Genomic DNA, 14,516 nt, shown 5'->3' on the forward strand with positions numbered 1-14,516 from the left:
TTTTAGCCGCGCTCCTCCGCCATTGCCGCGCTTACAACTACACACAGGCTCCGACAACCGTGGCCGACAAATGTGATCCTCCTTTTCCCCAGACTACCCTTTCTGGGTCACAAAATAACCTTTTAAGATATTTTCAGGCGAGAATGTAGCTATGTAATGCTCAAATATCTACTTAATTTATCAAAATCTCACATATTTGCAAAAGTGCTTCCACGTTTTCGGAGAGCTCTGTTATCCACCCCCCACACCTATCCCACCCCTAATGGCTGCACCTCCCAAAGAATTTTGTCTGGGCTCTTATCTCACTTATTTCAAACGATCAACAGAAAATTTCACCGACATAGTTTTATGTAAGGTTTTTAAGGCTGTGGTGTTAATTTTTAAGTAACATGAGCCCAGCGGCAGCAGCAGCGCTAGGCTAACACTAACTAGCTAGCAAGATTAGAAACCTGGTGCTAAACTAAAAGAAGCCACAAAATCAGTTTGAATAAGAGTAAACATTTACTCACCAAGTCAGTGTATCAGGTAAAGATCCACAGCAATGACAACAATAATATCTTGAGCTGACGCTTCTCCGGGTTTGATCAACATATTACATAAAAAATGCGCCATGAACATGCGGACTGATCCGCGAGGGAGGAGGACGGTAGTCACGTGGCATTTTCAAAACACATCTTTCATCCTTCCGCCCTGAGAAGCAAAACTTCCAGCTTACTTAGTTTTTCTAAGTTAGGACAACTCAAATTAATCGAGTTTATCAGCGTTTTTGCATAAAAAGTACTGGTAACTTATTTAAATTGAGTTCTAATAACAAATTGATAAAAATTGAGTTCAGCCTATTTAATATTTTTAATTAAACACAATATTACATTTTACAGTGTAAGAAGAAGACACTGCATGTGAACCCAAGAGTACTCACCCTCATCGCCGATCTCTCTGATCACGAGTGGCGAGAGACCGTTTAAAGACATTTTGAACAGATCGGTACAGTCAGCTTAACTGTACCTTGACTGGGAACTACTGTGTTGTTTATGTTTTCAGTTATCCCAGCTGACTGTGCTCTTACCTGATCTCTGTTATCACAGGCATGCTTTTCAGAGGTTTTGACCATATATCTTTAAACAATCCCTCTAACTAGGGATTGTTACTGAGAACTGTACTTTTGATGTTTCAGAGATGTTCTATATTCTATACAACAGAGTTTAAACTATTTGAATTTTGTATTGCCCTAATTAGCAAACAAGTGTTGCACTGAACTGTTAACATTGAAATTTAAACAGCACTGTCTGTTACAAACATTACTTGACTTTAACTGTTATTATAGCATTTTGTAGCTGTACGTTTCTGCAAAAGTGATGTCGCAAGCTTATGTGCTTGTTCAAATTCATGTTTTCCTGAAAATGGTTAATATACATTTGTTAGTTGACTTTAAGTGTAGAGCTTAAGCAGTTTTGGCTTTCTTTTTTCATAATGCCAGGAGAAGCTTTAGATGCTTGTTTTGCCTTTATTTGTTTAAAGCAATATATTTGACTAGCAGCAAGTGTGTGGAGGTCAAAATATGTTCAAGACAATAAAAATGTCAGTGAAAGACATCTGAAATTTTGTTGCAGTGGTTTTCTGATGCATGTGTTTTAAGGTTTAAGGGTGGTGGCACAGCTAAGACCCAAGAGTCTCTTTCAAGGTTAGTAAAGTAAACAGATTCAAGAAGATATTTTACACATTTCTTTGTAGTCTGTCTCTAAATCTTATTTTGTCTTTATTATGATTAAAAAGGTTTGTTTTGTTCCTGCCCTTTTCAGACACTGAATTTGAGCAGAAACCATAAGGATACTCAAAGGACCTGTGACTCTCAGGAAATGGTGAGATTTCAGGTCATAATCTTTTTTTCTTTTTTTTTTTTCCATTAAATTCATTTTCCTTTTTCCCTTTACAATATTGCCGTTTTGTTTTTGTAAACAGCATCAAATGAGAGGGACAGATGAAACAGTTTCAAGACAATGGCAGGAAAAACATGCTGAAGATTGAAACAAACCTTGGCTGGAAATATTTGGTATGTGTTTTACCGTAAATCAAATTGTTGAAAAACATTCAGCTACGCTGCAACACAGGGAAACTTGATTTGCACTTATTTTGTTACTTTAATTTCTTGTCTCATTATTTTTGTCAGTTATTATTGTTTATGGTGTATGCCCTTCTTGTTTTCTTTCTGAATGCAGAAGGTATCTAGCCAGTCCACAATGAAAGCTTCGTTGCACCCCATGAGTCTTCTGGCAGAAATGATGGCGCCTGTATTCTTTGGTTTCCCTAAACATCACACCCTGCCTGTTTATACGAGGCTCTTCAATTAAGTCTGCACCCAAAGATTCAATAAGAGGTAAGCAGTGGTATTATTCAAGTTTTGCTAAAGAAAGATGGACAGGAGACACTAATCTTAATCAGCCGAGCTCAGGTTCATGTCCAGGTGAGCAGTTTCATACGCTATAAAATGTAGATTGAATGATAGGTCTCATCACCATGCATTCAGCCATTAACTTCAAGTTCTATGATAAATCAATAGGAAACTTAAATACGTTTTCCAACAAATTATGATTGTGATTAGGGCTGCGTTGTCAATGTATCACTTTTACATAAGTAGATTTAAAGGATAACTATTGCCAAAACGCAACCTGGGCTGTTTTTTTTACTGTATCGATTTTGATGCGCTCAAATTTATGCCCCGGCCCCCTAGTATTCCCATTCACTGGCTATTGACCACAAAACAAAATCACGGTCAATCTCAAAAACGGCTCGTTTGTCGTAATTATGCTTTTAGATATATGTTTGTCTCGTTTACAGTAAAAAAAAAAAACAGCCCAGGTTGCATTTTGACAATAGCTATCCTTTAAGAACTGTATATTTTACACTTAAGAAATCATTTATCATTAGATCTGTTTTTGGCAGCACGTTTTGTTCATTTCTGTGCATTTTGCTCAAGCACTGATCAAACTTTGTCCATTTTTTGCTGCAGAAGGGATCCTGCCAGTCCAAAGTGAACTCCTGATGGACATTGAAGTACTCCTGCAGAGCTTGTATCTTCGACACCATGCGCATTAGAAACTCCACTGAGTCCTTTCCTTCACCAAGGCAGGACCCAGTGACTCATTACTGTTGATAGGTCAGGGGCAGGTAATATTTTGTTTCATGTTTATTCATTCCTCCATGGATTACCAGCCATATATATGGACACATGCTGTATTCTCAAGATCTATGCTGTTTTGTAGGAATAGAGAAAATGATATGTTTAGTTTGTTTTCAAATGGTATGTCAAATTTTCTCATTGTTTATCAGTAATATTCACTACCTTGGTTATATATGAGCATCTTTAGATTTTTCTATATTTAGCGGTTGCAAATGTAAAATGTACGGTAAACCATTTATGTTCCTCATATTGTACTGTATTTTTAGCAGTAAAATACCGGCAGCTGTGGTTGCCAGGAATTTACCGTAAAATGTATCTGGTCAAAATAAAATGCTGTAATTTGTTATACAATTTCTCTGTGTTTTTTACTGTCAAAGGTTTTAATAAGGTTTAACATATTTCTGTTATTTTTACAGTTATTTACAATAATAGGGTCTATCCTATTACTGTTAAATTAACAACAAATTACTGTAAATATTATTATATTATAACTTTTTTTTTACTGCAAATATCCATAAAAAGCTATGGAAAGTTGCATTTTTTACATTAAATTGCTGTATAATTGACAAATATATTTGTTTTTTTCTATCATGATTTTGGTAAAATAATACGTTGTCTACCTTAAAATTTAGGGTTACAAAACCAGTATACCGTATTGTCTTTTACAGATTCCACATTTTTTTTCACGGTATATTCCTGGCAACCACAGCTGCCGGTATTTTACCGTAAATTTGACAGGTTTTTTTTACAGTGTACAAAATTCACCACACTGGGAAGGGTGAAGACAACTGGGTTGCCCGGCCCTGGCCACGAGGTGTCCCTTATTTATTTTTCAGGGAGTTGGCAACCCTAGCTGCGGTAAACTCTTCCACCTTGTGCTCCGGTGTCTGAGCTCCACTTTCCTGTACACCCACTCTTCCTTCACGCTCGGACTTCTTCCTGGATAAGACAGGCTAACCATTGACATGGGCCTTGTCAACCTGTAGCTTTGAGAAGTAGGCATCAATTGCTCTGCCAACTAGTATCCTTTCCACCAGCCCTCTCTGCCTCTGTGCATTTCTCCAACCCTCACTTGACTTTCATTCTATTCTGTTTGTCTCTCTGCAGCTCTTTAGATGTTTAGCCCTACTGCCTGGTTCGTCGCCCTGTCGCTATCTCTTCTTCTACTTCACCCTGCCCCACAGATTAGACCAAGACTGAATTTTTCTGTCACCAATTAACCTAACAAGCATGTCTTTGGACTGTGTTACTTAAAATGTTATTTAATCAATAACACACACACACACACACACACACACACATAAAAAAATGGAATCAACCAAATCCTTTGAAAAAAACCAAAAATAAAATAAAGTTAAATAAAATAAAGCCAAACTAAGACTATCTCACACTTTTTGCTGTTGTTTTCCAGATGCTATTTACCAGGGTCTTGTCAGAAGACAATTAATGAGAAAAAAAAACATATTATAATCGTCTTCGCTGTACATTTCCCCCAGTGTACAGCGAAGACGTCTCACTCTGACATAAATACTTTTGTCATAGATGTTTTGGACAACCAAAAAACCCCCAAAGCAAAACAAGCCCCCACCCCGAAACGCACACATACTTCCTTTCTATGTATTCTTATATTCTTATAACTTTGTGTCAATTTGATGTGGATGTTATTTGCCATATGCCCATTATGCGTACACATTAAGGTCTATGAGAGTGTGAGAGTGCAGCATCTTTGTACAGACAGACGATCTCTGCTTGCCTGCTCTGAAAGACAGCGGAGCGGTTGGAGGTTTTCAATCTGTGGTGTACGCTTTGTGGCTGGAGGAGGTGTGGTTGTCTGCGTAATAAACTTCACACGGAGAAACCTCGAAAAACAGCAGAGGTACGTTTAGATCAGGGGTGCCCAATCCCAGTCCTCGAGAGCTACTGTCCTGCAGCTTTTAGATGCATCCCTACTCCAACACAGCTGAATCAAATGGTTTGATTGCCTCTTCAGCATGCCATCAAGTTTGGCAAATGCCTGATAACAAGCCATTCATTTGATTCAGGTGTGTCGGAACAAGGATCCATCTAAAAGCTGCAGGACGGTAGCTCTCGAGGACTGGGATTGGGCACCCCTGGTTTAGATTAACTTTGAAGACCGCTATTTGAACTGCGACCTTTGGAAAAAAAAAATCAAGATTATACTATTCTGGACATTTTCCGCCCTCTTGGCTTTTGTGCATCTCACGGGGTGGGAGATGGTGCCCAGCATAAATGGACCACTGTGAAGTTGAACAGCAGTGAAATTAGTGTAATATGCGCTTGCAGTAAATGCATGCTAACACGGTGTAGTTCACACAAGTGTGGTCGGTGTGTAGTTTCAGTAGCAGCTGCTTTTGTTTGGTAACTCACGCGCTACACGGAGAAGCGATTACATAACCAAGTGATGGTGAGTGAGCAGCATGGCTGCACTTAGGGTTGCCAACTCCCTGAAAAATAAATAAGGGACACCTCGTGGCCAGGGCCGGGCAACCCAGTTGTCTTCACCCTTCCCAGTGTGGTGAATTTTGTAGCTCTTTTTTTTTTTGTGTGTGAAATTATTTTTTTAACCATTTGACTTGAATTTGATTTAAGTAGATGCATATTCTTTGTGATATGACCATATGGGAAACAAATGATCATTTAGCCATTTATTTTTAGCTCAAAATGACAACATTAACACAATAAAACAGTGTATGCCCTTTCTTAAACAGAAGCCTGTCATGCTTAACTTTTGAGAATATAAGTAAATCTTTCTTTAAAAGAACTCTGTCCTGCTTAACTTAAAATTATATAAATTAATAGAAAACAATAGAATGAAAAACATTCTTGTAACAGTGCACATATAGTGCTTTTAGTACAATTGGCTTCAGTTGAGGTATTATTTCAGCTTTTCTAATGCTAATCAGCTGCTCCTGTTTGTAAACCCAACTCATCATCATTATTTATCTATGTAGATGACTTTTATGTATTAGTCATCTATTTGTTGTAATCATCTATCCTTGCAGTTGTTTATTACACAAAATAAATGATATTATCACACTTCTGGCCACATAGCGCTGATATTCACTGCACATGCCCATATTAACCTTAACCAGAGGGTTTAAAAAAAACAAACCAATGATACATACCATATCTGCTTCTGCCGTGGCCTGGTGGACAAAAAATTGGTTAAGGGTTCCCCGAGCTTTCACGCCCCTCATGTTCTTCATGTGCCCACCATTAGAAGCATGCTTATGGAAAAAGTGCGCCGGCACACAGTGCAGTGCGCTTTATAGGTGTTTTCCTTTTCCCATTCCTCCCTGTACTTTTGCAGCCTTTTTTTTTCTTTCTCTGAGGGGAACAAACATCGCTGGTCTAATGCTGGGCTTACACTGTGCGATTTTTGGCCCATTTTGAGCCGATTTTTGAGTCGTGTGACCGATTTGGTGATCGGCCCGATTTTGGCCTTCATCGTGCATCGAGAAGCGATTAACACCTCACAACCAGCTCCCGATCATCAATCGCTCGTGAGGGTGTCACCGCAGCCGCTCACACTGCTCACGCGCAAACACGTAAACGTCGGTGAAAAAGACGGAGCAGCATGGCTGTGCAGTGTGTGATCTGGACACAAGCGATGGAGGCACAACTTGTAGAACTTTGGAAAGCTCATCCGAGCCTTTTCGATGTGGCCTCACAAAATTATCACGACCACAACAACCGTGAAAATAGTTGGATTTACATTGCTGCTCAATCACAGCTGCCTGATCAATGTTTTTCATTAGCAATTTAGCAAAGTTGATGGTGGTGGTGTGCGTGTCTGTGTGAGTGAAAGACAGAGAGGGAGAGCGAGCGACATATTTTCTGTTATAACCTTCATTTTATGGAGGCACAGTGTGAGCACTCAGGTCGCATCAGAGCATCGGGCGGTATAGTGTGAGACCCTGCATCGTGACCTACCAACTTATAACCCCTGCGAGTCAATCGTGCAGTTTGAGCAGGAGCTGAATAATGTGACTGAAAAAATCGCACAGTGTATGCCCAGCTTTTAGGTGTACTGTCATCCGAGACTTCCACCGCAGTGTCTGCGTTTGTTTCCCTGTTGGCCATGCTTCTTGTTGTGGTCATCTGTTGTCTTCCGGTATTTTCTCCGTAAGCAACCTTTCCTCGACCAATGAGATAAGCGGTAATCTGAATTGTCATACTCGAATTGTCATAAGTGTGCTGTCAGCTCATTGGTCACAAAGCAGGAGAGGGGCTGGGAATTATGTTTTCAAACAAAGCATTAATTCCATTAAAATTTATAGACTACTTTTGATTCTCACTGTATTACGGGACAAAGTGCGTCCCTTATTAGCTCAATACGAGACGTGTACTTTTGTTTCTAAATACGGGACGATTCCGTTTTTTAAGGGACGGTTGGCAACCCTAGCTGCACTGCGTTGACATTTTCTTTACAATGAAGTGAAAGGGCTCCGTCGTGTCCAAGAGGGTTAGTGGTGGGAAAGTTCCCCAATACTTAAATCTGCTATCGTTATTTCCTTGTATTGATTTGGTGCGTGGGGAGAAGCCCCTACACCAAACAGAACTGACTCATTGGACTTGACCTTGTGCCATGAGTGGGTGTAAATATAGGAACATACAAACAAATAAGAATATGCAAGACAGATGCCATAATTAGCTTCGTCAAACTTTTTCTAACTCTCAGACTGAAAGATAGGTCGGTAAGATAGTAGTTAACTCTCTGGGCTCTATCCTGGCCATTTGTGGCCACTTCACTTTTCTTTTTTCAACCATTTTTGTTCTGTTAATGCAAATGGAATGAAACTTCCCAAAGGTGTGTATTTTTTTCAGATTTTTTAATTTTAAACATCAGCTCCTTAACCCTTTAGAGCCGAGCGTAGCGCCCACGCTACGATTTGCGTATCTATTTTTAAATCCCTGTATCACTGCAACCACGTAAGCCAGCGCAATAATTTTTTTTGCATATGAAACCGGAGAAGTTGTACTTACATCTTATGCCATCAGCTTGTCCTAGGTCACGGTTTTCTTCCACATATAGCTTTGCAAAAACTGCATAAAAAGCGCTTGCAGCAACAAAAACATAATATTCCAGAAACACGCTTTGCCGATCCGATCAGCTGTTCATAACACTTCCCACGTTGGAATAGAGGTCAGCGCGAACTTTCGCATGTCCGCCATTACCTGCCCGAAACCGGAAGTGACGTCATTTTCGCGGAAATGTAGTTTTTTTTAATGTCAGGGCCTCAGAGCCTATACTGGTGTTTTTAAAAGTTATCTTTGACTTTATGACTTTCTGTGTCGTTTCTGGGATGTTTAGAACTCAAATTGCACTGCTGGAAATAGTTTATTTTGATGCATATGCTGCTTTTTTGCAAATTTGCACTATAATATTTATTTTCGTTTTTCCTGCGGTATATAAAAATTGGTGTATTTCAAAAGTAAAACTATGAAGACACTTCAAATAAATTTCCTGTGGTGGGAAACTAGTTTGTGCAACTTTTTTGTATTTACAGTTTTGAGGGATAAGCCTCTTAAATTTCTCTAACTAGAAATATATGTTAAAAAAACAAAAACGATTTTCAATTTTTTTGTAGTTTATTGCACTTTTTTGCAATTTATGTAATTACTATGCACTTAATGCATACATATTATTAAAATTTGGGCTGTAATGGTTGTATTGATGTATATCAACTTGAAATGCTCCCAAAATTGGCACTACAGCATGTAAAAATATAATATAAGCTCTGGCGGACTTGGTTCTATGGTAGGTCTTAAAGGGTTAATAATATCAATAATATTCACTATACACCAAATTGTCCTCTTGGCTCTATCGTGGCCATTTTTGGCCAATTGAAACCCATTATAACCACCTTTTTTGATTCCTTGTTATTGACAGTACTATATCATGCGATTTAGGCAAAATTGCTTTCATTCTAAACTCAACACATGAAAATTGTAGTTTTTAATGTTTTTTACCAAATTACATCATTTACCCATTTTTGGCCAAGCAAGCAATTTCATGTAATATTCCGAGTTTCTAGTAGCGGCCTTTGATGGCTTACCACACTCCAATGGACCAAAATAATGAAACAATTTTGACACAGGTTTGATCTTAAGGATCTAATAGTTTGTGTTTGTCCATGACATTGCAGCACAAACATGTATTTGCAAGATAGACTGGAATAAATAATGACGCATCAAACATTACATAGGCTGCAGTGAATTTCTGTCGATGCAGGCTATTGAGCTTTGAGGTTCCCAGTCAAACTTAGCTTTGAAGCACATGTTAAAAGCACTTTTACTCTTGTATTTTTCATAAAAAGATACCATACCCAAAATATTAACTCTAGAAACAAAAACAAAAACAAAAAAAACCTAATCACAGGACATTTTGCAGAGTTCAAAACTGCAGCTGCAGCGCAAACAACAACAAACATTGTTTGTAAACGTGTCCTGGAGTTTATGCAGGTGCAGACAGTGCTACTGCTGTAAGTAAGCCTAACAGCTTCCAGATCATTTATTCTGGCTATATGGCAAGAAGGTCATCACTGCTTTAAGCACGGTCTTTATGATCTGGTCAGAGAGCAAGGACACCAAGCAGTCCTCTGCCCTTGAAGAAAAGATATCTGCCCAAGATGAAGAAACTTCCTCTCCAGAAGATGAGGGGCCAATCTCCAAAGAGGCTGACTGCATCACCACTGATGTTGAGTACTAGCCAGTGCCTGAATCCTCTTCTTTGGGGGAGGATTGGGGTTGGGGGGCATGGAGGTGGAGGCCGAGCAGCTGATGGAAAAGAACATAGGAGCATTTTCTGAGACCGAGGAGCCGGTGACTGAGTGGATCCCTCATGGAAGGAAAACCATGTGGGTCCCACTACTGAAGAGAGACTGCTCTACAATCCAGTACCCACTGGTATCAAACCAGGGCTCACCCTGTGTGCAGTTCCCTGCATTAGCAGCCTGAGATCTACTTTTGACTTTTTTATAACAAAGAGATCTTTTAGCTGCTGTGCAACCTTACAAACCTGCACGGGAGGCCAAGGTGTGAGGATTGGAGGATTATAGATGAAGTGGAGATGTGAGCCTAAACCAGAATAAAGCAATACATAGCATGTTGGATGACAACACTGGAAGTTCTCAGGAAGTGAAAAAAGGCATGGGGTTCAGACTCCAACTGACGGAGGAGCTCCGAGGACAACGTCTTTCCTTCGGTCACCTTGGCAGAGGAACCCCTCAGATGAAAACTGGCACAGGGGAAACAACCCAGAGCTTCCTGCCCAGCTCCTCCAGTTGCAACAGAGGAAGATTTTGTTGTCTGTCTTTGGCTTCACCAAAAGTACCACGGCGATATCCCACATGCCAAAGCAACGGAGGAATGTGCTTCTTTTGACAGCAACACACAAGGAACCAGCAGTCGGTGATGGGGAATAAAGGATGCGTGAAAGCAAGAAGCAATCCTGGACTACAATAGGCACAAATATTGCTTGGATAACTTAGAGAGGATGTTGGCACCTCGAGTTGTAGAAGGAAAACTAACTGATGGCTGCTGGCTCTTTTCTCCAATCTTCTGGATGTCTTGGGATACGATGTCTTTGTCCCGCCAGAAACCACTTCACTGAAGTGGGGGAGTCCTCTACAACCTACAAATGAAGAGTGATCCTGGGAGAGCTGGGGCACATGCTGGTGACCTCAACAACTGCAAGACACCCTTCTCCTTAATTCTCAGCCACTTCTGCCATTGATCTCAAGATACAGTAGTCTGAACCAGAGTGTGACCCACACCCCACCAACGAAATGAGAAAGTGCAAAAGGTGCACCTCCAGGAACGGAACAGCAGCCCCTTGGACCAGGTGTAGAAAGTGTGCTTCCAAAAACCACTCTAATGTGGTTAGCACATCTTGCTGCTAATGAGGATGCACACAGAAGCACACACACTGGAATATAAATTTTGATCATTTTATTGGTCATTTCAGTGGTTATTTGGTCATTAAATTGCCTTTCTGGCCACTAACACACCGTTTGTGATTTTCTTTTTGGCCATTCATTCAAACCCCCCCCCCCCCCCCCCCTTAAAAAAAAGTAAAAATAAATCGTTGTTACTGTTACTGTTACTGACCTGCAATGATGATAAAAAGAAATATTAGGTTTCATCATTCATATGCTAAAAAATGTGAACTTTATTACTATTAAGATAAGATAAGATAAGATAAGATAACCTTTATTAGTCCCACACGTGGGAAATTTGTTTTGTCACAGCAGGAAGTGGACAGTGCAAAAGTTATGAAGGACAATTAGAATAAAATAAAATAAGAATAAATACAGTACACAACTGTACAGAATAGAATAAAAATAGAATACTATATACAGTAGAATAAAATAGAATAAAATATACAATAGGATAAAAATAGAATACAAATGCTATATACAACAGAGTGAAAAATACAACGGTGCCAGAAAGATTATTGCACATTTGTGTTATTGCACATTTGTGGATGTGTGTGTTTGATCAGTTAAAGTCTTTGTTGTGGAGTCTGACAGCAGTGGGGAGGAAAGATCTGCGAAATCTCTCCGTCCCACACCGTGGGTGCCGCAGTCTCCCACTGAAGGAGCTGCTCAGTGCTGTCACAGTCTCATGCATGGGGTGGGAGATGTTGTCCAGCAGGGATGACAGCTTAGCCACCATTCTCCTGTCACTCACAACCTCCACTGGGTCCAGAGGGCATCCTAGAACAGAGCTGGCCCTTCGGATCAGCCTGTTCAGTCTCTTCCTGTCCCCAGCAGAGATGCTGCCACCCCAGCAGACCACACCATAAAAGATGGCTGAGGCCACCACAGAGTCATAGAAGGTCTTCAGGAGTGGGCCCTCCACTCCAAACGACCTGAGTCTCCGCAGCAGGTACAGCCTGCTCTGCCCTTTCCTGTAGAGGGCCTCTGAGTTATGAGTCCAGTCCAGTTTGCTGTTCAGATGAACACCAAGGTACCTGTAGCTGTCCACAGTCTCAATGTCCATACCTTGGATGTTCAGTGGTTGCAGTGGAGGATGTTTGTGCCTGCGGAAGTCTACCACCAGCTCCTTGGTTTTACTGGCATTGATCTGGAGGTAGTTCAGCTGGCACCAGTCCACAAAGTCCTGAGTCAGTCCTCTGTACTCCTTGTCGTCCCCATCAGTGATGAGGCCGACTATAGCAGAGTCATCAGAGAACTTCTGCAGGAAGCACTGGGTGGAGTTGTGGGAGAAGTCTGCAGTGTAGATGGTGAAGAGGAACGGAGCCAGAACCGTTCCCTGTGGGGCCCCCGTACTGCAGACGACCCTGTCCGACACACAGCCCTGAGTCCTCACATACTGTGGTCGGTCGGTGAGGTAGTCCAAAATCCAGGTAGTGAGGTGATGGTCCACTCCAGAGTTCTCCAGCTTGTCCTTCAGAACCGAGGGAAGAATAGTGTTGAAGGCACTGGAGAAATCAAAGAACATGATTCTCACAGTGCTCCCAGCGGTCTCCAGGTGAGCGAGGGAGCGATGTAGGAGGTGAATGCTCACAGGTGTACACACAGGTGATCACACACACAAACTACACCCTTTTTGGCTCCTACCTCAAAGCACACTGTGCGCTGTCGATCTTACGTGCTGCACAATAATGTTTAATATTAAGTATGTAGTGTTATATTCCCATATATCATTGTGATGTTGTTTATTCTATTACTCTCGTTTTCTTCTGCTTGTTTTCTTTTTTCTTTCTCAACAGGTGATCCAGGTGATCGATATATGTATTTTTTGTCTGCTTATTTTGTTGGTTTTTGTTTTTTGCCCTTTATCCCCGTCCCTCTTCTCCGCTGTTTTTTTTTTTTTGTTTGTTTTGTTTTTTCCCCCCTCTTTCTTTCTCCCTTTTCTTTTCCCCTGTCCCATATCTAGCAAGTAAAAAAATAAAATAAAATAAAATAAACAATAAAAGGTAAATCAAATGGACCATTACGGCAAGGCTGGGATGGTCCATTTGGGATGGTAAAGTAAATCCGTTGGGCATCTTTCTTCGCCTTTAGACAATAATTCTGATGGCAAAAGAACCAAACGGGACAGGTTTAAAAATAAAAAATAAATAAATAAATAAATTAAAAAAAAAAGAAAAAAAAAAAAGAGGTGAATGACGGCATCATCCGCTCCAATGCCAGGCTGGTAGGCAAACTGAAGTGGGTCCAGTGATGAGCTCACCAGATGCCGAAGCTGAGCCAGGACCAGCCGCTCCAGGGTCTTCATCAGGTGGGATGTCAGAGCCACCGGCCTATAGCTGTTGAGGTCCTTGGGGCGTGAAGTCTTTGGCACTGGTACAACACAGGAGGTTTTCCAGAGCTGTGGGACTCTTCCCAGCCTCAGGCTCAGGTTGAAGAGGTGCTCCATCACACCACACAGTTGGTCCGCGCAGGACCTGACGACCCTCGAGCTGATGCCATCTGGACCCGCTGCCTTCTTGCCATTAATCCTCCTCAGTTCCCTCCTAACCTGGGTGGTTGAGAGAGACAGGCTGGAGCCTTGTGTTGATTGTGTATTGGATGCTGTTGTTGGGGGTGGGGAGGAGTGAGCAGGGTGAATAGAGGAGGTGTGAAGTGTCTGAGGTGTCAGAGGTGGAACAGCAGCAGTGGGGGTGGGTGAGTCTGCAGCCGATGTTGAAGACTGCCTCATGGCTGAATCAAATCTGTTGAAGAAATGATTCAGTTCATTTGCCCACCTCACATCCCTCCCAGGCAGAGAGTTCTGATGTTTGTGGCCCGAGATGGTTCTGAGGCCTCTCCAGACTTCACCAACGTTGTTTTGCTGAAGCTGGTTCTCCATCTTCTGCCTGTAGCTATCCTTCCCATTCCTTATCAGTCCCCTCAACTCTCTCTGCACCCTTTTCAACTCCTCTTTGTCTTTGGATTTGAAGGCCCTCCTCTTCTGCTTGAGGACAGCTTTAATTTCCGGGGTAATCCAAGGTTTGTTGTTGGAGAAACACCGTACAGTCCTGGTAGGTACGGTGTTATCCACACAGAAATTAATATAGTCCGTAATGCATGTAGTAAGGCTGTCGATGTCCTCTCCGTGGTCGTCACAGATCACCTCCCACACAGTCGACTCAAAACAATCCTTAAGAGCCTCCTCGCTCTCCTGCGACCATCTCTGTACTGTGCGGGTGGCTGGTGGCTCCCTGCGCACTAAGGGCTCATACACAGGGACAAGGTGCACCAGGCTGTGATCAGATCTGCCCAGGGGAGGGAGAGGTGATGAACTGTATGCCTCTTCTGCATTGGCATACAGTAAGTCCAGTGTTTTATTGTCTCTGGTTGGGCAG

At 41.5% G+C, this 14,516-nt stretch overlaps 1 long non-coding RNA gene across 1 annotated transcript; it reads left to right on the forward strand.

Moving 5' to 3' along the window:
* The first annotated feature begins 1,786 nt into the window (after nt 1-1,786).
* On the forward strand, nt 1,787-2,534 carry LOC134625250 (uncharacterized). Its single transcript, XR_010093711.1, has 3 exons — nt 1,787-1,859; nt 1,960-2,050; nt 2,217-2,534. It is a non-coding gene; the product is annotated as an uncharacterized LOC134625250 (long non-coding RNA).
* The last annotated feature ends 11,982 nt before the right edge of the window (nt 2,535-14,516 follow it).

This window comes from Pelmatolapia mariae, linkage group LG4 (assembly GCF_036321145.2).
Source record: "Pelmatolapia mariae isolate MD_Pm_ZW linkage group LG4, Pm_UMD_F_2, whole genome shotgun sequence".
Classification (NCBI taxonomy): domain Eukaryota; kingdom Metazoa; phylum Chordata; class Actinopteri; order Cichliformes; family Cichlidae; genus Pelmatolapia; species Pelmatolapia mariae.